This window comes from Zea mays, chromosome 10 (genome assembly GCF_902167145.1).
Source record: "Zea mays cultivar B73 chromosome 10, Zm-B73-REFERENCE-NAM-5.0, whole genome shotgun sequence".
Taxonomy (NCBI): Eukaryota; Viridiplantae; Streptophyta; class Magnoliopsida; order Poales; family Poaceae; genus Zea; species Zea mays.
In genome coordinates, this window is record NC_050105.1 from 6,998,648 (window position 1) to 7,020,757 (window position 22,110).

General features: G+C 43.1%; 1 pseudogene; it reads left to right on the top strand.

Moving 5' to 3' along the window:
* The first annotated feature begins 11,277 nt into the window (after nt 1-11,277).
* On the top strand, nt 11,278-11,811 carry LOC103640794 (uncharacterized; annotated as a pseudogene).
* The last annotated feature ends 10,299 nt before the right edge of the window (nt 11,812-22,110 follow it).

The window sequence follows — 22,110 nt, forward strand, 5'->3', positions numbered from 1 at the left end:
TCAACGCGTCATCCACGTATCTTGCCTCCTTGATCATCATTCGCCCGCTTACGAACTTCCCAAGAACTTCTTCGGGCGACATTTTGGTGTACCTGGGATTCTCACGAATATTATTCACCAAATGAGGATCAAGAACGGTAAAGGACCTTAGCATTAGGCGGACGACGTCGTGGTCCGTCCATCGCGTGCTTCCATAGCTTCTTATCTTGTTGACAAGGGTTTTGAGCCGGTTGTATGTTTGGGTTGGCTCCTCCCCCCTTATCATAGCGAATCTCCCAAGTTCGCCCTCCACCAACTCCATCTTGGTGAGCATGGTGACGTCGTTGCCCTCGTGAGAGATCTTGAGGGTGTCCCATATCTGCTTGGCATTGTCCAAGCCGCTCACCTTATTGTATTCTTCCCTGCACAAAGATGCTAAGAGAACAGTAGTAGCTTGTGCATTTCTATGGATTTGTTCATTTATAAGCATAGGATTATCCGAGCTATCAAATTTCATTCCATTCTCTACAATCTCCCATATGCTTGGATGGAGAGAGAATAAGTGACTACGCATTTTGTGACTCCAAAATCCGTAGTCCTCCCCATCGAAGTGTGGAGGTTTGCCAAGAGGAATGGAAAGCAAATGCGAGTTCGAATTATGTGGAATACGAGAATAGTCAAATGAAAAGTTCGAATTGACCGTCTTCCTGTAGTCGTTGTCGTCGTCCTTTTGGGAAGAGGAAGATTCGTCGCTGTCGTAGTAGACAATCTCCTTGATGCGCCTTGTCTTCTTCTTCTTCCCATCTTTTCGTCTATGGCCTGAGCCCGAGTCGTTGGACTTGTCATCCTTTGGCTCGTTGACGAAGGACTCCTTCTCCTTGTCGTTGATCACGATTCCCTTACCCTTAGGATCCATCTCTTCGGGCGGTTAGTCCCTTTCTTGAAGAGAACGGCTCTGATACCAATTGAGAGCACCTAGAGGGGGGGGGTGAATAGGTGATCCTGTAAAACTTAAACTAATAGCCACAAAAACTTGTTAAGTGTTAGCACAATTATTGCCAAGTGGCTAGAGAGGAGTCTCAACAAAAACACAATACCACAAGAGATCAAACACAGAGAGGACACAGTGGTTTATCCCGTGGTTCGGCCAAGACCAACGCTTGCCTACTCCACGTTGTGGCGTCCCAACGGACGAGAGTTGCACTCAACTCCTCTCAAGTGATCCAATGATCAACTTGAATACCACAGTGTTATGCTTTTCTTCTCAATATCCCGTTTGCGAGGAATCTCCACAACTTGGAGTCTCTCGCCCTTACACTTAAGATTCACAAAGAAATACGGAGTAAGGGAGGGAATGAGCAACGCACACAAGACTTCAAAAGATCAGAGCAACACGCACACAAGCAGCAACAAGAGCTCGCAACACAACTCAAAGAGTTCACAACTCCACAAGAGCTCTATATGCTATCACAATGAAACGAATGCGCGAGATCGATGTCTTGGTGCTTAAGAATGTTGTAGGAATACTTGGTGTGCTCCTCCATGCGCCTAGGGGTCCCTTTTATAGCCCCAAGGCAGCTAGGAGCCGTTGAGAACAAATCTGGAAGGCCATCCTTGCCTTCTGTCGTCGGGCGCACCGGACAGTCCGGTGCACACCGGACACTGTCCGGTGCCCGATTTATTTCCATAAACAGCGCAGTCGACCGTTGCAGACCGTTGGAGATCTGGGAGCCGATGGCGCACCGGACAGTCTGGTGCACACCGGACAGTCCGGTGCCCCCCTTCCGACCGTTGGCTCGGCCACGTGTCTCGCGCAGATTGCGCGGCCGACCGTTGGCTCGGCCGACCGTTGGCTCACCGGACAGTCCGGTGCACACCGGACAGTCCGGTGAATTATAGCCATATGCCGTCGGCAAATTCCCGAGAGCGTCGTCTTCAGGTCAAGGCTGACTGGCGCACCGGACACTGTCCGGTGCACCACCGGACAGTCCGGTGCCCCAGGCCGAAGCAGCCTTTTGGCTGCACACAGCCAACTCTTCTTCTTTCTTCTTCTCTCTGTTTCTAACACTTAGACAAGTATATTAGTACACAAAACCAATGTACTAAGGCTTAGAAACATACCTTTACTTGTGATTAGCAACTTGTCCATCCATGGGCATAGATTTACATTTAAGCACTTGTGTTGGCACTCAATCACCAAAATACTTAGAAATGGCCCAAAGGCACATTTCCCTTTCAAGGAGTCGTATAGAACGTATAGAGAGAGAGAGGGAGAGAGGAGGAGTCGTATAGGACGTATAGAGAGGGAGAGAGGGAGATGGAGAGTCGTATAGAACGTATAGAGAGAGAGGGAGAGAGGAGGAGTCGTATAGAACGTATAGAGAGGGAGAGAGGTGATGAGAACTCGCTCTGGTCAATTGGGGTTCTGATGAGTTGCTCTTAATCGAAACCATGAAGGAATACGTTGTTTACTAGTGAATCTAGTCTACATTTTACAATATGTTGTTTACAATATAATACAATAGAATATGTTGTTTACAATGGAATACGATGGAAAAAACATGCTTTCCGTTGCTCTATCCTCTCTCTCTCTAATCTCCCTTCCTTTCCTCTCTCTTCCCTCCCTCCCTCTCCCTCTCTTTCCTCTCTCTTCCCTTTCCCCCTCTCTCCTCTCTCTCTCCCCCTCCACTCTCTTTCCTATATATACACTCCTTCTCCCTCCTCTCTCTCTCTTCTCTCTCTCTCTCCCTCTCCACTCTCTTTCCTCTCTCTTCCCTTTCCCTCTCTCTCCTCTCTCTCTCTCTCCCTCCACTCTCTTTCCTATATATACACTCCCTCTCCCTCCTCTCCTCTCTCTCCCTCCCTCCACTCTCTTTCCTCTCTCTTCTCTTTCCCTCTCTCTCGGGAGAGAGAGGGAAAGGGAAGAGAGAGGAAAGAGAGTGGAGGGAGGGAGAGAGAGAGAAGAGAGAGGAGGGAGAGGTCCTCTCCTCTCTCTTCCCTCTCCCTCCTCTATCTTCTCTCCCTCTCTCTCACTCTCTGCAGAACGCGCGCAGGGTCTCCCTCTCTTCCCTCTCACTCTTCCGCTTAGGGTTTAGCCGCGGCGCGTGCACGGCGGCGCTTGCACGGCCGCGGCGCGTGCACGGCGGCAGCGGCGCTCATGCCCGCGAGCTAGCCCGAGCGAGCGATCATAGTCGAAGAAAAGGGAGAGAGAGAGAAGAACTTACCTACGGCGCGGGGACGACGGCGTGGACGACGGCGTGAACGACGGCGGCGCACGGCGGAGAAAATCGGCGGGCAAAAATTTTGGCAGCCTGACGGCGGGAAGATGGAAAGACAGGCGCCAGAGACTTAGCGAATTTTTCGGCCCCGCGCGCGCTCCTTTATATAGGAGATATTTCTACTGGCGGTTCACAATGACAACCGCCAGTAGAAATCATTTCTACTGGCGGTTGTCATAGAGAACCGCCAGTAGAAATGCCGTCCACAAACTGTGGAGGCCATTTCTACATGCGGTTTTCATCGGCAACCGACAGTAGAAATCATTTATACTGGCGGTTTTCGTTGTGAACCGCCAGTAGTAATGTTTTTAGTATATTATTTTTTATTATATATATTCATACATTAATTATATATATTTTTATACATATTAAATATATAAATATATATATTTAGTATACATAATATATATATTTATATATTACTTCTCTATCTCCCCTCTCTCTCTCTCCTCTCTCTCTCCTCTCCCTAGCTCCTCTCTCCCCTCTCCCTCTCTCTCTCTATCCTCTCTCTCTCCTCTCTCTCTCTATCCTCTCTCTCCTCTCTCTCTCTCCTCTCTCTCCTCTCCCTAGCTCCTCTCTCTCTCCTCTATCTCTCTCTCTGTCCTCTCTCTCTCCTCTCTCCCTCCTCTCTCTTCCCTCTCTCTATCTCCTCTATCTCTCTCCTCTCTCTCTCTCCTCTCTCTCCTCTCTCTCTCTCCTCTCTCTCCTCTCCCTCCCTCTCTCTCTCTCTCCTCTCTCTCTCCTCTCTCTCTCCTCTCTCTCTCTCCTCTCTCTCTCCTCTATCTCTCTCTCTCCTCTCTCTCTCTCCTCTCTCCCTCCTCTCTCTTCCCTCTCTCTCTCCCTCCTCTGTCACTAGAATGCCCGTTCTTGCAGTGTTTAAATACTACGTCGTCTCCTGGCTTCGCGTCTCTCATCACCATTGGCCGGGAAAAAGACCACGACTTCCTCTGACGGCGGCACTCCAAAGAAAGCCAAGGTGGTGGTGGAGGATGAGGAAGAGGCGGGGTTGGAGGATGAGGAAGAGGCGACTGTGACACTATCCGTGGAGAAGGACACGCTGGAGTGCCATATCCAGTCCGAAGTTTTCATGGCAAGTCAGATTACCATGCATGTATATATACAGTACATATTGATCGGTAGGCTCCAGCATGATGCTCTGCTCTGTGTAAAATCAGTGCAAGAACGGGCATTCTGGATGTGCAAAGTGCTGCATCCGCACGGACGGTAAGTGCTGGACCTGCTCTGAGCGCATTGGCAACAATAGCTCTCTCTCCCTCTCCAAGTCCATGCGTGAATTGAGCCCTTCTTTTGTTTTGCCCTTTATGTCTAGCAAGGTGCCAATTATGCTTTCAAACACGTTCTTCTGAACGTGCATACCATCGATCGCATGCCGCACATCTAACTCTTTCCAGTAAGGCAAGTACTCGAAGAAAATAGACTTTTTCTTGAATATAGCCCCCGGAGCTGGTTTGACATCTTTCCTTGTTTTTCCGTCTTTTGTCTTCTTCCCGAAAACAAACTTGATATTCTTGACTATTTCAAAAACTCTATGACCTTTATTGTTACCCGATGGAGCAGTAGAATGTAGTTCACCATTATTGTCAAAGTACTTATCCATCTTTCGCATGCGGTACCTGTGTCCTTCCAATAAAAAGCGTCTGTGCCTCATGTACACTATCTTCTTAGATGCAGTAAGGGACACGTAAGCAGTTTCATCAATGCATACTGTGCAGCCAACCTTTCCCTTAAACTGGCCTGATAATGTGAAGAGTGCAGGGTAATCGTTGATCGTAACAAAAATAATTGCTCTCAACGTGAATGAATCTTTATGATACTCATCCAACATTTGAACACCTGTTACCCACAATATTTTCATATTCTCCATTAAGGGCTCTAAAAAGACATCCATATCAACTCCAGGTTGTGTAGGTCCAGAAATAAGTATGGTTAGCAAAATGTACTTCCGTTTCTGCATCAACCATGAAGGAAGGTTGTATATGGTGAGGATCACTGGCCATGTGCTATGCTTGCTGCTCCTTTCAGCAAATGGATTCATTCCATCAATACTCAGTGCGAACCTAACATTTCTTGGTTCATCGACAAAGTCTCGGTGGTTCTCATTGAAATCTTGCCACTGCTTCCCATCAGCTGGATGTCGAAGCTTCCCATCGTTTTTGTGCTCATCAGAAGCATGCCAGCTCATAAGTTTGGCATACTCAGGGTTAGCGAACAAACACCTCAATCAATCGACAACGGGGAGGTACCACATCACCAAAGCAGGAATCTTTTTGAGCGCATAATAGTCTACTTCTTCTTTTTCTTTGCTCGTGGATTTTGAAGTCTTCTTTTTGGCTTTCTTTCGCTTCTTCCCTTTAGACACAGATGCAACACACTCTTCCTCTCGATAGTCTTTATTCGTCTTGTACCTACTTGCACCACACTTTGGGCAGCTCTCCAAGTCTTTATAATCATCACCTCGATAAAGGATACAGTGATTTCTACACGCGTGGATCTTCTCCACGCCCATAGTGAGTGGACTGATTAGTTTCTTTGCGTAGTACGTGTTAGCAGGCACTTTGTTCTCCTTTGGAAGCATGTCTGCGACAATACTCAAGAACACATCGAAGCCAGCATCAGACAGACCATATCTAGCTTTTAACATCAACAATTTTAACACAGACCGGAGCGTCGTGAACTCTTTGGTACAACCCTTAGACTCGTCGTACAAAGGCTCTTCTGCTGCCTTCTTCAGGGACTCCATACCTTTCATGAAGAACATCGATGGATCTGTATGACGACGCAACATTGCCTCTAACAACTCTGCATCTTCCTCGTCCATAACATTTTGCAGAACATGGGTTCTTTCACGTTCATTTCCTCCGGCGTAACCATGATCAGTAACATTTGGCACTACATGTTCGCTCTGTGGAAGAGGTTGTTGTGTCTCGTGAACGAACTGAAAGCTGTCGTCGATGTTCGCAGGGTTTCCAGCTGTATAAGGCGAAGAGCTACCCTCTCCATGCTTTGTCCAAATTATGTAATCCTTCACAAATCCTCGGCATACCAGATGAGATATGATTTGTTCTGTGTCATCAAATACAACAGCATTTTTGCAGTCCATGCATGGACAATATATGTGCTTTGTCTTTGTTCTCCAAGCATGGTTCTTAGCGACAACAATAAACTTATGGACCTCAGATATGTATGATGGATCTAGCCTTGATAAGTTATACATCCAGGATATCCTCTCCATCATCACCTGTAAAAAAGTAACATAAAACACATGGTGAAACCCTATATCCAAAAATGTGGCTAAAATGTGAAACCCTCTCTCTCTCCTCTCTCTCTCTCCTCTCTCTCTCCTCTATCTCTCTCTCCTCTCTCTCTCTCTCCCTCCTCTCTCTTCCCTCTCTCTCTCCCTCCTCTGTCACTAGAATGCCCGTTCTTGCAGTGTTTAAATACTACGTCGTCTCCTGGCTTCGCGTCTCTCATCACCATTGGTGTGAAGTTCTTTCACAAGTATCAGATCTAGTGATAAACCATGACCGGGAAAAAGACCATGACCGGGAAAAAGACCACGACTTCTCTATGGAGGATGAGGAAGAGGCGGGCTTCTCTACGGCGGCACTCCAAAGAAAGCCAAGGTGGTGGTGGAGGATGAGGAAGAGGCGGGGTTGGAGGATGAGGAAGAGGCGACTGTGACACTATCCATGGAGAAGGACGCGTTGGAGTGCGACATCTGCTGCCTACCCTTCCAGTCCGAAGTTTTCATGGCAAGTCAGATTACCATGCATGTATATATACAATACATATTGATCGGTAGGCTCCAGCATGATGCTCTGCTCTGTGTAAAATCAGTGCAAGAACGGGCATTTTGGATGTGCAAAGTGCTGCATCCGCACGGACTGTAAGTGCTGGACCTGCTCCGAGCGCATTGGCTTCGGTTTGTAGTTAGACTACTTTATCTCTTCCAATAAAAGTAGTTAGACTACTTTATCTCTAACACATGGTGAAACCCTATATCCAAATGTGGCTAAAATGGAGGAAAAATGAACAAAATTTGGCAAAAGAAACATAAGCCAAACTTTCCTAGCAACTAATAAACAAAAAAATTTAATACCCAAACCTATCTCTAACACATGGTGAAAGCCTAGTTTCAAAATGTAGTTAAAATTGAGCAAAAATAAACAATAACTGACAATTGAAACATAATTAAACCAACCTTCCATACAACACATTCACCATTCATAAAGCAACTAAATATGTGTTATGGATAAACTTATTTGAGAACTAAACATGAAAAAGGAGAGGGAATAGACAAAAACTAACCATCTTAAGCAACCTCATTTGAGGAAATAGAGAAAATTACCTAGCTATACTCTTCTCTCTCACATGTAAAACCCTAGATCCAAAATGTGGCTAAAATTGAGCAAGAATGAACAAAAATTGACAAAGAAACATAAACCAACCTTTCTTATCCACCTTCTTCCAAGAAATGAAGACCAAAACCTCCCCCCTTATATTTTTGTGAAATCTGGACCTCCAAAATCGCCTCTAATGGAAGCTGGCTGCGAGCATACAGTTCACTGTCGGGGGGAAGAAGAGGGCTATTTATAACAGACAGTTCACTGGCGGTTGGCTTGAAAAACCGCCAGTGGAAACCAATTTCCACTGGCGGTTATCTTAACACAACCGCCAGTGGAAATAGGGTATTTCCACTGGCGGTTCTGTTACACCAACCGCCAGTGGAAATTGGTTTCCACTGGCGGTTATGTTACACCAACCGCTAGTGGAAACATCCTATTTTCACTGGCGGTTGTGTTAAGATAACCGCCAGTGGAAATGAGTTTCCACTGGCGGTTCCAAAAGCCGGGCCCACCTCGTTTTTTTCACTGGCGCGCGATAACTGAAACCGCCAGTGATAATTTATGGGTGCCGCAGGCTATGAGCTCTTTTCTACTAGTGCTTATCGTAAAGTAAATAAGTAATGAATATTAATTTGTAAATGAACTTTTTAATTTGTCTATACATTCAAAAAAATAGTTTCTTAAATGAATAATATGTGTATTGCATATTTAACACATTAGCCCAAAATAAATGAATAAAATAATTAATATAAAATTTTGCTTCGCGTCATGTTGAGGTTCTTTGTTTTATGCATTTAACTTGTGATTTAGTTTCAGAACAAATTCAATTTTGAATGGGCAAAACAGAAAATAGAAATGAAAATAATACAGAAAAGAAGATTGAAAAGAAACAAAAAAAGCAAAGAGAAAAGCACATTCCCTTCCCACAACTCATCCTAAGGCGTGTCCCACTTCTTACACTCGGCCGACCTAGTCCCCCACCCGCACGTTTCCTCGCATCCACACCGCACTTGAATGTCGCTGACAACAGGGACCCCTTGTTAGGCGTTCTCTTACCTCGCGTCAGAGATGGGCCAGCAGCAAACCGAACACCGGATTCTCATGCCGTTCGTTCTTTCTTCAGTTAGGACTTTGGGAGACTATATATACGCACTGCACTGCACCCCCTTGACCCATAAGCATCGTAGTAGATGAGCTACGAGCCCATTGAAGCGAGCGACGAGAGAACAGAGAGGTAGAGAGAGCTGTCGGCATCACCCTGTGCACGCCATCGTTCGGAGGCTACAAAGCAATCGAAGGAGTTCGCGAGGGCGCGGGGATCGCGTGCGAGAAAATTGACGGTCGCAAAGTTCCTCTAATCTAAACCACTTGTGTCTAATCTAACAACGCACGGTCGTTCTTCTCCTTTCACCAACAAAACGGGACGACGCCTCCTCGCCATGGTGGATGCTCGTAGGCGTAACCCCGATCTAGCCATCCGAGCACCTCCACGCACAACGTTCGGTAACGAATGTAGCCAAGACAATCGTCAACTATCTGATGCACTCCTTACCCGGATCGTTGGCGGCGAGGTAATTTCGATCGCTCCGGTCCCTCCCCATGCTCCAATGTGTCGGGAACACGTTTGAGGTACTCCAGCAACCACTCGGGCGCCCTCCAATATCCCTACGACAAGGCGATTTTGGGTTTGGTGACTTCTCTCTCCCTTCCTCTCTCTCTCTCTCTACGTTCGCCACTGGGTTGAGTTCCTCGGCTCATGGCTGGCAGCAACTCTAGCGGTTATGGCGACAGTTGCAAACCGTAACAACCCTAGGTGGAAGACGGTTCTAGCACCATGGCCCCACATGCCAGTGATTCTAGTGTGTGCATGTGAAATCTTGTGGTGCGGCTAACATCGCGGCCCATCAGTAGCGGTGTGCGCGCGTGAAGATGACGTCTGGTGAAATGGGAGACTGACGAGTGGGCATGTGGTGTCGGTGACTGGTCTCGAGGGCGTGGACGGCTTCAGCGGCTCGACGTTTGCCCAGCGAGGCCCACTTGTCGGCACATGAGCCCACGACTGGGTTCGGCTGAGGGTTTTGGCCCAGCAACGGTCAATCTGTTTCTTTTTTTCCTTTTTCTTTTATGTTTTCCGTTTCTAATTCCTTTTTAAATTCGTATTTTGAATTTCTAATATCAAATCTGGTTATGATTCTTGAATTCAAATATAAATGCAGCAGACAATGAATCGAGCATGATGAAAGTCTTATTTTTAATTTATTAATTTGTTTAAACAAATAACTCATACACATGGAATTAAATAAACAAGAATTTGTCCTAATCACATAGTTAAAACACTCCTTTATTCCTTCCAAATTTTTGGGTATTACATGGCAACATTGTGAATGTCTTATGTAACGTTTTTATTTTGGAACTATTAATGTTCGGTTAACATTTTAACATGTTTGAATGTCTTGTGTATTCATCTTTCCTAACTAATCTAAAGTAAGATTGAAATAAATGTTTTCCTTTCTATTTTCTATGTTTTTGTATGAAAAGGGCTAGCCACATTTCATTTGTTTATACTCATAATCGTCATATCCCAGATTAGTTGCTTATTGTTTATCTGTATATCACATACTAGAAGATGCAATCTGGAGATTTTTTGTTCTAACTGTCCAATCTAGAGACCTTGAGTGGTATACAGCACACCCCTTGTGCTCCATGAAATTATGGGCAAGCATAGAGTACTATTAGTTATCAGAATTCAGAAAGCATGTGATTGTGGTGCTTAAACCATGTTAAAATTGGACGAGCTTGTGACTCCAACGAACTACTGCTATATTACATCTAGTATTAAGCATCAGACATTCTTTAGGTCCGTTGCGTGAAGATGATTAATTTTAGACCACTTGTCTGAAGATTAATCTAAAATCTGTTCTGGTCTTGACGCTACACTAGAGTTGACGAATAATGTTCATCACATACTGATCAATAATCATGACAAAAACCGACTTGCGCGTGATTTGCCAAAGCCATAATGTGGATAGGATATAAACACCCATTTGTCTGAATAAGCTTGTGTCAGTTTAGTCAGTTTCAGCCAGGGCATGTTTGTGTCTGTAACCGGTAGAATGTTTCAAAAGCCCCCACGTGTTGTAGTTGAGAGCTCGCCGGCGGCCAAGGCAGTGGCTGAAACTCCGGCAATCTCCGACAAGCATCCACTTGTCTGACATAACAACACAACAGCTAACTGCAAAAGATTGACGCTACACTAGATCTGATGAACAATTATATGAATAACATAAATCACTGATCATAAATATTAATAAAGTAAAACAACCATGCATAATTATATTTCTTTGGTTCAAGACAAGATGATATTTAATGTCCCTGTAAAGTGTTTACAATCAGCAGAGAAGCGTATTGTGTTTTCAAACGGGTGGCACGACCGGGTCCTCGATCCTGCTGCTCTAGCTCTGCTCGGCCGCCGGCTCAGCGCATGGCTGCTGCTGCAGCGGCAGCCCCTGCTCCTCATCGTCTTCTAGCATATCTAGCAAAGCTTTCCAATCGACATTGTTGACGTCGAGCAAGTCGTCGACGCTGACCTGCTCCTCAATGCGTCGACGCTGTTCTTCCTCGCCTCCGACCATCATGGAATCCCTGCCTTGTTCATGACCATGAACATTGGAGGGCATCAAAGTGGCGGCGGGGTCCACCTGCACCTGCACGCTGCTCTGCTTGGCCGGCTCAGTGCATGGTTGTTGTTGCTGCTGCTCCCCATCGACATTGTCTAGCAAAGTTTTCCAATCGACATTGTCGATGTTGAGCAATAAGCCACCGATGTTGAACTTGCCCAAGTCACCACCGTGCTCCGCCTCTGATGCCTCCTCGCCTCTGACCATCAGCAGGGGATCATCCATCGTCGGGTAAGCACAGGTGAAGATGGCGCCGGCGGGGTCCTGCATCTGGACCTGCACGTCGTGGATCACCTTGGTTGGCGGCGCCTCGGGGTGATCGCCTGTCGCCGTCCTCTTGGCCTTCGACTTGTTCTTGGCCAGAGACGAGGACGAACGGTGCACCTTGCACAGCACGTGGTCGCCGCCGCCGCCCTGGGTGTCGTCGTACTCGAACATCCTCCATCCCATTCGGTGGAAGCGATGCCGACCTGACGTCCCGTCCTCCTTCTCCTTGTGGCCGTAGGATAGGCTGCAGACCGTGGCGCCGGGCAAGCCCTGCATGGACTTCGGGCCAGTCTCCGAGTGCCAGCACGTCCCGGCGATCTCCACCGCGCGCAGCCTGTGCCCGCTGGTCCTTCCCTCGCCGTTCTTGTATCGCTTTGGACAGTATATGTACCACTGTCTGTTGTACCCGTCCTCCGTCACGTCGGTGCCCGGCACCGGCTCCAGGCCGGCGACCAGCTCCTCAGGGGCAGCGGTGTAGACGTCCGCGTGGTGGATGAAGACTTTGAATCTCTGGTCGACGGTTCCGGCGCGGAGGCTGCGCAGGAGGGCGACGGATGCCTCGTTGGTGGCCCGGAAGACGTGATCGTTGGCGGCCATATGCCACCGATCTCCGATCTCCAGGTGGTGATGGTGTATCGGCTGGCCGGCTAGCGTACGGTTCTCTCGTCGCCGGTGGGGGCCGGACGATGCAGGTGATGATGGTGGATCGGCTAGCTTCTTGCGTCTATGTGCGCCTGCGCGTGATAGTTTTGCACGGACAGGCAGGTAGCTAGCTAGCTAGCTAGTTGTTTATATACACCTTTTCCAGATAAGTTTGACAACAGAATTTTGAACTGTGAAACTCGATCGATCTACTATCTATCTACGTGAAAAGATAAATAGGTGATATATCTTGAAATGGTGATTGATCAGAGTCGAATCTTGCGTCTCTACGTGAAAAGATGCCGATAGACCATGCATGTGTGTGCTGTGTACACGACCATGCATGTACGTACGTGTAAATTTCTGTATGTACGTGATCAGAGTTTGTATTTCTGTTTCTTTTCTTTTACAAACTTTATAAATTTGTTTTAGACGTCAAAACAACCATGCATGTACGTACGTGTGCTTGCTGTTTCTTTTACAAACTTTGTATTTCTGTTTCTTTATTTCTTCTACAAATTTACAAACTTTCTAAATTTGTTTTACACGTCAAAACTCAAAATAATCTTTATAATTAAGATGTCAATGCGGAAATGTATTCCCTCAGTTTGTTCGATCCCTTGCTTCTAAAACCTGATTTGTATGTATAGGTTGAATTGTTTTCAAAATTCAATGAGGCCATAAATAAAGGCATCGTATTCAAGATTAAAATTCATCATAAAATTATTATTATTATTATTATTATTATTATTATTATTGTTATTATTAATTTACAGTAATCATTACATTCTCTACTTTATTACAAATAATAACACGATTGATCATGTATTCATGTATGTTTGGTTGTTGTGAAATTCTAATTTGAAATTTAAATAAAAATATATTTGTTTGTCCGTTGTTTATTTGAATTAGAGGACAAGCAATCACACACACATCACTAGCACAAGTCAAAGCACATAGCACTTATAACCGCACACATATTCACACACTAGAGACTTGGGAGCTCGATGTGATACCCAATTTTCTGAAAAGAAGTTAAATGTATTTTTCCCTTTTCTTTCGTGATATGTGTAGTTGGGGTTGGAGTTTTTTAGGAAGCATTCACCAATAAAACAGTAGAATACTTGTTGGATTTGTGCGTTGGGGTCGGGAGCAGACGTGAGAGCGAGTTTGGGCCGTGGATCTCGATCCGGCGGTGGGGAGCCCATTAGTTTCCCCCCTAAACCCTAGCCGCCCCCTCCCTCTCACTCCCCCACCCCTTTGGCCGCCCCTCCCCTCTCTCTTCCACTCTTGCAGCCGCCCCAATCCCTCTCCTTCTTCCCCAAGTGATTGCAGCGCCACCCCTCAACCCTAGCCCCCCCACCTCTTCCTCTCCAAGGTGGAGCCTCCCCGCTTGGTGTCCGTCGTGTGGGTGCGAGTCTTCCATGGGAGTTTGGAGGGAGGAAGAAGGAAGAAAAGAAGGAGGAAAGGAGGAACCCAAGGTGATTTTCGTGATCATTTTGTTGTATTTGTGCTGCAATCCAATTGGTTACATGTTTACCTATGCGATTTGGTAGAGGTGCTGTCCAGAAATTTAGTGGGTGGACGAACAGCAGTAGTTCTAGTGATTTCTGGGAATTTTTCGTGGGCAATTAGTAGGGATCAGTGGGAGAATCATGTAGAGCTTTGTCATACCTTTCCAACGAGTACTTATGCGCTCGATTTGGAGTTATAATTTAGGAGATATCGTTGTTTGAATCCGGTTATGTTGCTGTCCAAAAAAACAGATTTTTCAGGTGGGTGAACAGCAGTAGTATTAGCAGTTTCTAGGAATTTTTCGTGGTTAATTAGTGTTAACCAGTATGATAATAATGTAGGGCTTTGTCTTATCTTTCCAATAAGTACTTATGTGCTTGATTTGGAATTATATTTTAAAAGATATCGCTGTTTGAATCCGGGTATGTCGCTGTCCAAAAGACAAAAAAACAGATTACAGGGTTCATCTTGTGGACTGTTTTGGGCTAATTAGATGTTGGAATTTAATTATAAATTGTATACAAAACTTGTGGGGAATTTCATGTAGATGCCTCTGGAGTTTTTGTTTGTTACCACTGCTGTCATAATTTTAAAGTTATGAAATTATTAAGCAGCGCCGCTGCAGTTTGGTGGGTGTGGGGAGAGATGTAACCCGCGGCGGGGTTTGAGTTTGTGCGTAGGTGTGGCGTCGTTTATGAGCCTGATTATGTGAAATTGGTGCACTAAGTTGTGTGTCAAAAACAGGTGGTGGACTTCCGGATCGTACTTAGGGATTTGCCCGAACTTCCGGTAAAGGCAAGTAAATACAGTGGTGGTTGCTACCGTTTGGGTTGCATCCTATTCCCTGACATTGAGTATGCATAAGTTTTAATTATGTTAATCATTGAATTCTATGATGAAGTTTATTTGTTTGGAAGTATTAATTCTCAATTGTCTAATATTGTGGATGATCATAATTTGGTAATGATATATGTGGTTGATTCCCATCTTGGATGAAGTTGAAGTATTTTTTTGAATCACGTTATATGAAGTGTTGTAGGCATGACATGCTCATCGCATCATCCATCTTGCATTTTGAAGTTATGTCGTGATCTTATGGTCCGACCGTACCGGTACATTTTTAGCATCGTACGTTGCCCGAGGAGGGGTACGATGCGGCTTCATATCCTTAGAGGTATGAAGGCAGAAGTCATCCTTGCATTTGCAGACATTTGCACTCATGAGGTATATATGAAGTGTGACATTACTATGTTACTATTGTGGTTTCTACCTGCGAGGTGTGGTGACTAGGTGTGTTGTACGTTGTATACGTGCTGCACCTTCGTAATAAGAAGGTTGTGGAATCAAGTGGTGGTAAAACAATGTTCTTATGTGGTTAAACAGTTTGATATTATTTTACTTGCTGAGATGTGTCATCTCACTCTTGCATTACTCAATGCAGGTACTTGATTCATGTTGGGAATGAGGGGAGTAGCAGCACGTCCACTTTCACTCTCACAATAACGCTGCCCAGACACAGCCATGATTTAATTAGAAACTTATTGTCAAAGGAAGTTTATTTTTTTAACTAGTCGTGCGCACTAGTTAATTCACTTCATGTCGTATGTTTAACTTCTCTTTGCTAGCCGATTAATAATATTTAGTATGTTTTTGTCATGATATATGTTTATACACTGTTGCTCCCTCATTTATGCAATTTTGCAAGGGGGATGCTGCCAAAATTTTATATATAGATGTCAGAAGTGTTGTTTAGTAGCATTCCGGGGTGTTGGTGGACCCCGGGGTGTTACAGTTGGTATCAGAGGATAGGCTTTAGATTCTACGCAATTTGAAGATAAATTTGACACACTTGCACATATAGGAAGGGTATGGGTTCGTATCTCTTTCATATTAGTATTTTATTGTATAGATGACTAGAACTTCCTTACTCCAAATCCCTTTATGGTTTGATGGGGTATGTCGTTAACGACGTAATGCTTGATATGATATGTTACTTCTATTTAGTATTTGTTTCTTGATGTGGTTGTTATTGAAGATATTATGCAAGTGAAGCTACTAATGTACTTGTTTTATATACATATCGTCATGATGTTTTTTTTGGGATGCAATGTTTTCAAATCTTTGAGCTATTACCATCATATATTTCTATATGCTTGATTGTGGATGTTTTTTCCCAAAAGGATTCTTGGGTTCTTGTACTTATAGGACCAATTGTTTATTGAGCTTGTGTATAGTGGGTCTAATCCGACTTGGTGTAGTGTGAAAACACTATATAATGTAGTTTTATGGTGTTGTTGAGTTTGATTGACTGTTGGGTTACAACCCAACTTATCAATGTAATATTTCCATGGGTGCAATGCTTTGCGCCTCACTTTTTTTAGGCTAGTGTGGCTACTTGCTAACTTGATCTTAGTATAAAATTGGTTTGTCTCTATAGAGCAGATGCAACGTTGTAATGTCTATGAAATCTTTAGACTGGTAAAACTCGAGTGAATTTGTGACATGACGTAGATTGATAAGTCCAACCATGTCTACCTGATAGGTTTTCTTATTATGTGCAACCTTATTTTTAACAATAAATAGGGTGGTTTCAAGTGGATTTTATGTCGTGCATGTTTTCCTTCTATGGCTTGTTTCAATAGCCATAAAGGCTATGCATATTTTTTTAGTTGTTGCAGGCTAGTCATGTGGGCGATATTGACAACCCGTTTTATATTTTTTCTATTTGCCAACATTGTATGGCAGTTTGATTTTTTTATGAGCAGTTTCTCTATGCATGCTTGTTGAATCATTATTTGGACCGCTTTATCTTAAACGAAGTCAATGCTTAACTGGGAGTTGCTTATGTTTGTTAGTCATCGATCTCTTTAATGATGGGGTTGTTGCATCGGATTGAGATTTTTCTTATATGAATGATGGTTTGATAGATCATGTATGTCTACTACTTTGAATGCATCCTGTGATATCATGAAGTACAAATTGTTCAAGTGCAGTAATAGTAGGTTTTGTTGTATGTGAGGTTAATCAAGGTAGTTTGGTTATGTGGATTGTCTTATGGACGTCCAATTACTCCTGTTGAGCATAGTATCGTGTTATTATTTTAGTATTGAAAGTAATATTTATGAAGCTTTTGCATGAGTCTGTGTCAAGAAGTACATTAGTTTTTCTTGTTATCCCTCCATTGCTTTATGAGTATTGCAAATTTTATCTCTTTTGAGAGGAGGAAAAGACGTCACATGACATGAGCACCATTTGCTTCACGTCAACAGAATAGTTGTGGAGAGCTCTAATAGTTGGATTCTAGTGTAATAACAACCATGTTTTATAGTGCTAGAGACGGGTATGTTAGGTGTTTCATACATTGTCGATACATGGATGTTTGACCTTAGTGGCATTAACAAATGAGGTTGTTGAATTCGTTGATTGTGGTGCTTAGTGTTCTAACCTATTAGGTAAAGTGTTGCTTAAAGGCTTTGGGGAGTTGCATCCCCATTTGGTAGTGGAAAATCCTAATGTTGGTCGCACCTGCCAATGCCTTGGGTTTTATTTTATATTGTTTTTTTATTATGGGTAAGGTGTTGTTTTGTTTTGTTTTGGGAGTCATTTTAAATTAGTTGGAGGCTGAATGAGGCTTCACTTATCTAGAATGTTTTATAGTAGGTTTCTTCATCTTTGCATAGGATGCTCAATCACCCAGTTTGGTCTAAACATTTGAGAGTTATGGGTTTCCTATAGCAGCCTTAATTTTGTACGGAAGTATGGACATTGAATACGGTAAATTTTGGGTTTTGTTGTATTATGAAAGTTTTAGTAATTTCATGATCTTCCCAAAGAGTATTGGTTTGTAATTTTCATTGCATATAATTGGAGTTAGGCTACTCTGAAGTTGTTGCACCGTTGTGTCTGAACTTTAGGTGTCGTTAAAACCACTAATAAATCGACCACGTTTTGATAGTTTCAGAGCCCAAATTTGGGAATTCTCTTTAAGAAAAACTTTTAGTTTTTCTTAGTACCTTTTAATGGGTATTTACTTGTAATTGTCTGTTAAATAGATTGGGAGAGGTGGTTGTCCGGATATAAGTCGAATCTCTGATGTGCAGTATCTCAGGCTGAGTTTAGTTGTAGGTCATGCAGAGTTGAGGGCTATAAAGATAAATTTGGGTGGAACTTTATTGCAAAAGTCGTGGACAATTTCCAAACTTTTCCAACGCGTGTTCGTTGTAGTTTTAAGTTGAGTATAGCAGGAGTTATAGTATTTTGAATTTTAGTTGTCCATTGTTTCTAACCTATCAGTTTTGCAACAAAGCAGTTGCATTGTTTTATCGGTTTGGAAACCAATTCTGAGACACTCATTATAATAAAAGTTTTAGGGAATGTTATAATCTTTTCAATGAGTTTATATTTGTAAAATTTTGTTAGATGCAGAGAGTTATGAGGTTTTGAATTTATGGGTCATGTTCCGTCAGGTTCTGGTGGCAGATCATGTATGTCACCTTACAAGCCAAATTAAAAAAATGGAGATAAAAAAACTTTGTTTATCCTTTGAATACAAAAGTTGTAGGTCATGAAGTTCAGATGATTTTACAATATTTCTTTGTTATCATTGCTTTTATAGTGAAAGAGGTAGAGACAGAATGAGCATTTGTGCTGTTGATTGTCAATTTTCTATTTAGGGATATTTCTTTGGGAGTTTGGTTTAGTTATGGTGAGCTTTTTCACAATCCATGTTAATTATGTTGTATGGTGGGAGGGAATAGATGTAGTGGTTGTGATAGTTATCTTGTTATTGTATATGTGGAGCGTGGGCTAAAACAGAGAGATAGCGAGGGATATTTGAATAGGCCAGTACGTATTGTTGTGAAGCCATGTTTTCTGGTCTTGGCGTGTTTGCGTAAGTATGAAATAGTTACGTCGTGTGAAGTCTAGGTGGAGATGCAGATTGTCTGAGTTATTGGATGGATATATGGGCAGGCATAGTATACTTAACTTGATTCTTGCTTGCATGATGTGAGATCAGGCTTAAAATGATTTAAAAAGTAAGCATATTGCTTCTACCCTTATGTTGGCTCTAAGTGTCTCGTAATGAAGAACCTAAAGTTATTAGTCCTTCGATGAACGCTTAATCTTAGAAGAGTATAGAACCTGAATAAATCTATTGCTTGCTGTTTGGGACTACATGACCAGTTTTGGTTATGCCGCTAGTTCAATGAATTACACCATGTTTTCGGTAGAGGTGTTGTATATAAAAAGTTGTAGCCAACTTATTCATCTTACTTGTGTAAAATTTCATGACCATAGGTCTAGTAGTTAGGAGTTATGATTTTTCTCAAGTCTAGTCTTGGAATCTGTCCAAATTCTGTACAGATTTCGAAATTGACCTTGTTTGCCCAAGTTAAACTTCGAATCAGTTCTTATAAATTATAAAGAAGTGGTAGTACTTTCCTTAAGCTTTCCAACAAATTTTGGATCACCCTTTTTGGTGACCTATAAGTTAAGCTACATCTGTTTTAATTGGAATCTTTGAATCTGTCCAAATTTGGACAGCAAAGCCTTTCTTATGTCTTTTGATCTTGATATGCATTGAATTAACCTGATAGGTTTATAAATGAAATATAGACAATTTTACTGGCTTTCTAAAAAGTCTAGGAGCGCCTGAATGGGATGACTGAGACTCCAATTATGGTTTTTTGAAGTGAGTAGTTGAATTTTGTTCAAGTCTGGACAAAATTTACGTTTCGCATTGTTTGGCCTTTCTAAGTGTCAAATCTTGTGGTGATGATAATACCAAGGGTATAGTGGACTTTGTAAGCTTTTCATAAAGTCCTAGTTTACTTCTATTGGATGAATATTTTGTGAGTTATGAGGAAAACAAATAACCGTTGTGCTGCTGTCTAGAAATATGCAAGCATTAAATTGATCTTTTGAAGTTACTCTTATTTGGATAGGTTTGGTTTAGGCTATTTGAGCACAGTATGTATTGCATTCATATATATATATATATATTTATTGAAGTACTTGCATGTGTCAATGTTGATTTGGTGTTAGGAAAGTTTTGTCCGAGTTATATAGGACCGTCTACTATCTTAGCCCGAGTTGGCAGCTTGGCTTAGCACCTACAATTGTTGGAGTTTATGATCAGAGTACACCATATATTCCATGTCTTTATGTTGAGGAAGTATTTGCGGAATCCAGACCATCAAATCGAGCTAGAGCCGATTCCTGTGTAGCAAGACCAGACTCTAGAGTGTCGTCTGCTGCGTATCTTAAAATCCTAGGAGCTTGAGGAGTTGATGCGGCAGAAGTACCCGAACCTTTCTTTATGTGTGAGTTTTGTTGATTTATTGATCTTTCCTTGTCATTCTGATAGATGCGTCGGAATTCGAGGTCGAATTCTTTTTAAGGGGGGTAGAGTGTGATACCCAATTTTCTGAAAAGAAGTTAAATGTATTTTTCCCTTTTCTTTCGTGATATGTGTAGTTGGGGTTGGAGTTTTTTAGGAAGCATTCACCAATAAAACAGTAGAATACTTGTTGGATTTGTGCGTTGGGGTCGGGAGCAGACGTGAGAGCGAGTTTGGACCGTGGATCTCGATCCGGCGGTGGGGAGCCCATTAGTTTCCCCCCTAAACCCTAGCCGCCCCCTCCCTCTCACTCCCCCACCCCTTTGGCCGCCCCTCCCCTCTCTCTTCCACTCTTGCAGCCGCCCCAATCCCTCTCCTTCTTCCCCAAGTGATTGCAGCGCCACCCCTCAACCCTAGCCCCCCCACCTCTTCCTCTCCAAGGTGGAGCCTCCCCGCTTGGTGTCCGTCGTGTGGGTGCGAGTCTTCCATGGGAGTTTGGAGGGAGGAAGAAGGAAGAAAAGAAGGAGGAAAGGAGGAACCCAAGGTGATTTTCGTGATCATTTTGTTGTATTTGTGCTGCAATCCAATTGGTTACATGTTTACCTATGCGATTTGGTAGAGGTGCTGTCCAGAAATTTAGTGGGTGGACGAACAGCAGTAGTTCTAGTGATTTCTGGGAATTTTTCGTGGGCAATTAGTAGGGATCAGTGGGAGAATCATGTAGAGCTTTGTCATACCTTTCCAACGAGTACTTATGCGCTCGATTTGGAGTTATAATTTAGGAGATATCGTTGTTTGAATCCGGTTATGTTGCTGTCCAAAAAAAAACAGATTTTTCAGGTGGGTGAACAGCAGTAGTATTAGCAGTTTCTAGGAATTTTTCGTGGTTAATTAGTGTTAACCAGTATGATAATAATGTAGGGCTTTGTCTTATCTTTCCAATAAGTACTTATGTGCTTGATTTGGAATTATATTTTAAAAGATATCGCTGTTTGAATCCGGGTATGTCGCTGTCCAAAAGACAAAAAAAACAGATTACAGGGTTCATCTTGTGGACTGTTTTGGGCTAATTAGATGTTGGAATTTAATTATAAATTGTATACAAAACTTGTGGGGAATTTCATGTAGATGCCTCTGGAGTTTTTGTTTGTTACCACTGCTGTCATAATTTTAAAGTTATGAAATTATTAAGCAGCGCCGCTGCAGTTTGGTGGGTGTGGGGAGAGATGTAACCCGCGGCGGGGTTTGAGTTTGTGCGTAGGTGTGGCGTCGTTTATGAGCCTGATTATGTGAAATTGGTGCACTAAGTTGTGTGTCAAAAACAGGTGGTGGACTTCCGGATCGTACTTAGGGATTTGCCCGAACTTCCGGTAAAGGCAAGTAAATACAGTGGTGGTTGCTACCATTTGGGTTGCATCCTATTCCCTGACATTGAGTATGCATAAGTTTTAATTATGTTAATCATTGAATTCTATGATGAAGTTTATTTGTTTGGAAGTATTAATTCTCAATTGTCTAATATTGTGGATGATCATAATTTGGTAATGATATATGTGGTTGATTCCCATCTTGGATGAAGTTGAAGTATTTTTTTGAATCACGTTATATGAAGTGTTGTAGGCATGACATGCTCATCACATCATCCATCTTGCATTTTGAAGTTATGTCGTGATCTTATGGTCCGACCGTACCGGTACATTTTTAGCATCGTACGTTGCCCGAGGAGGGGTACGATGCGGCTTCATATCCTTAGAGGTATGAAGGCAGAAGTCATCCTTGCATTTGCAGACATTTGCACTCATGAGGTATATATGAAGTGTGACATTACTATGTTACTATTGTGGTTTCTACCTGCGAGGTGTGGTGACTAGGTGTGTTGTACGTTGTATACGTGCTGCACCTTCGTAATAAGAAGGTTGTGGAATCAAGTGGTGGTAAAACAATGTTCTTATGTGGTTAAACAGTTTGATATTATTTTACTTGCTGAGATGTGTCATCTCACTCTTGCATTACTCAATGCAGGTACTTGATTCATGTTGGGAATT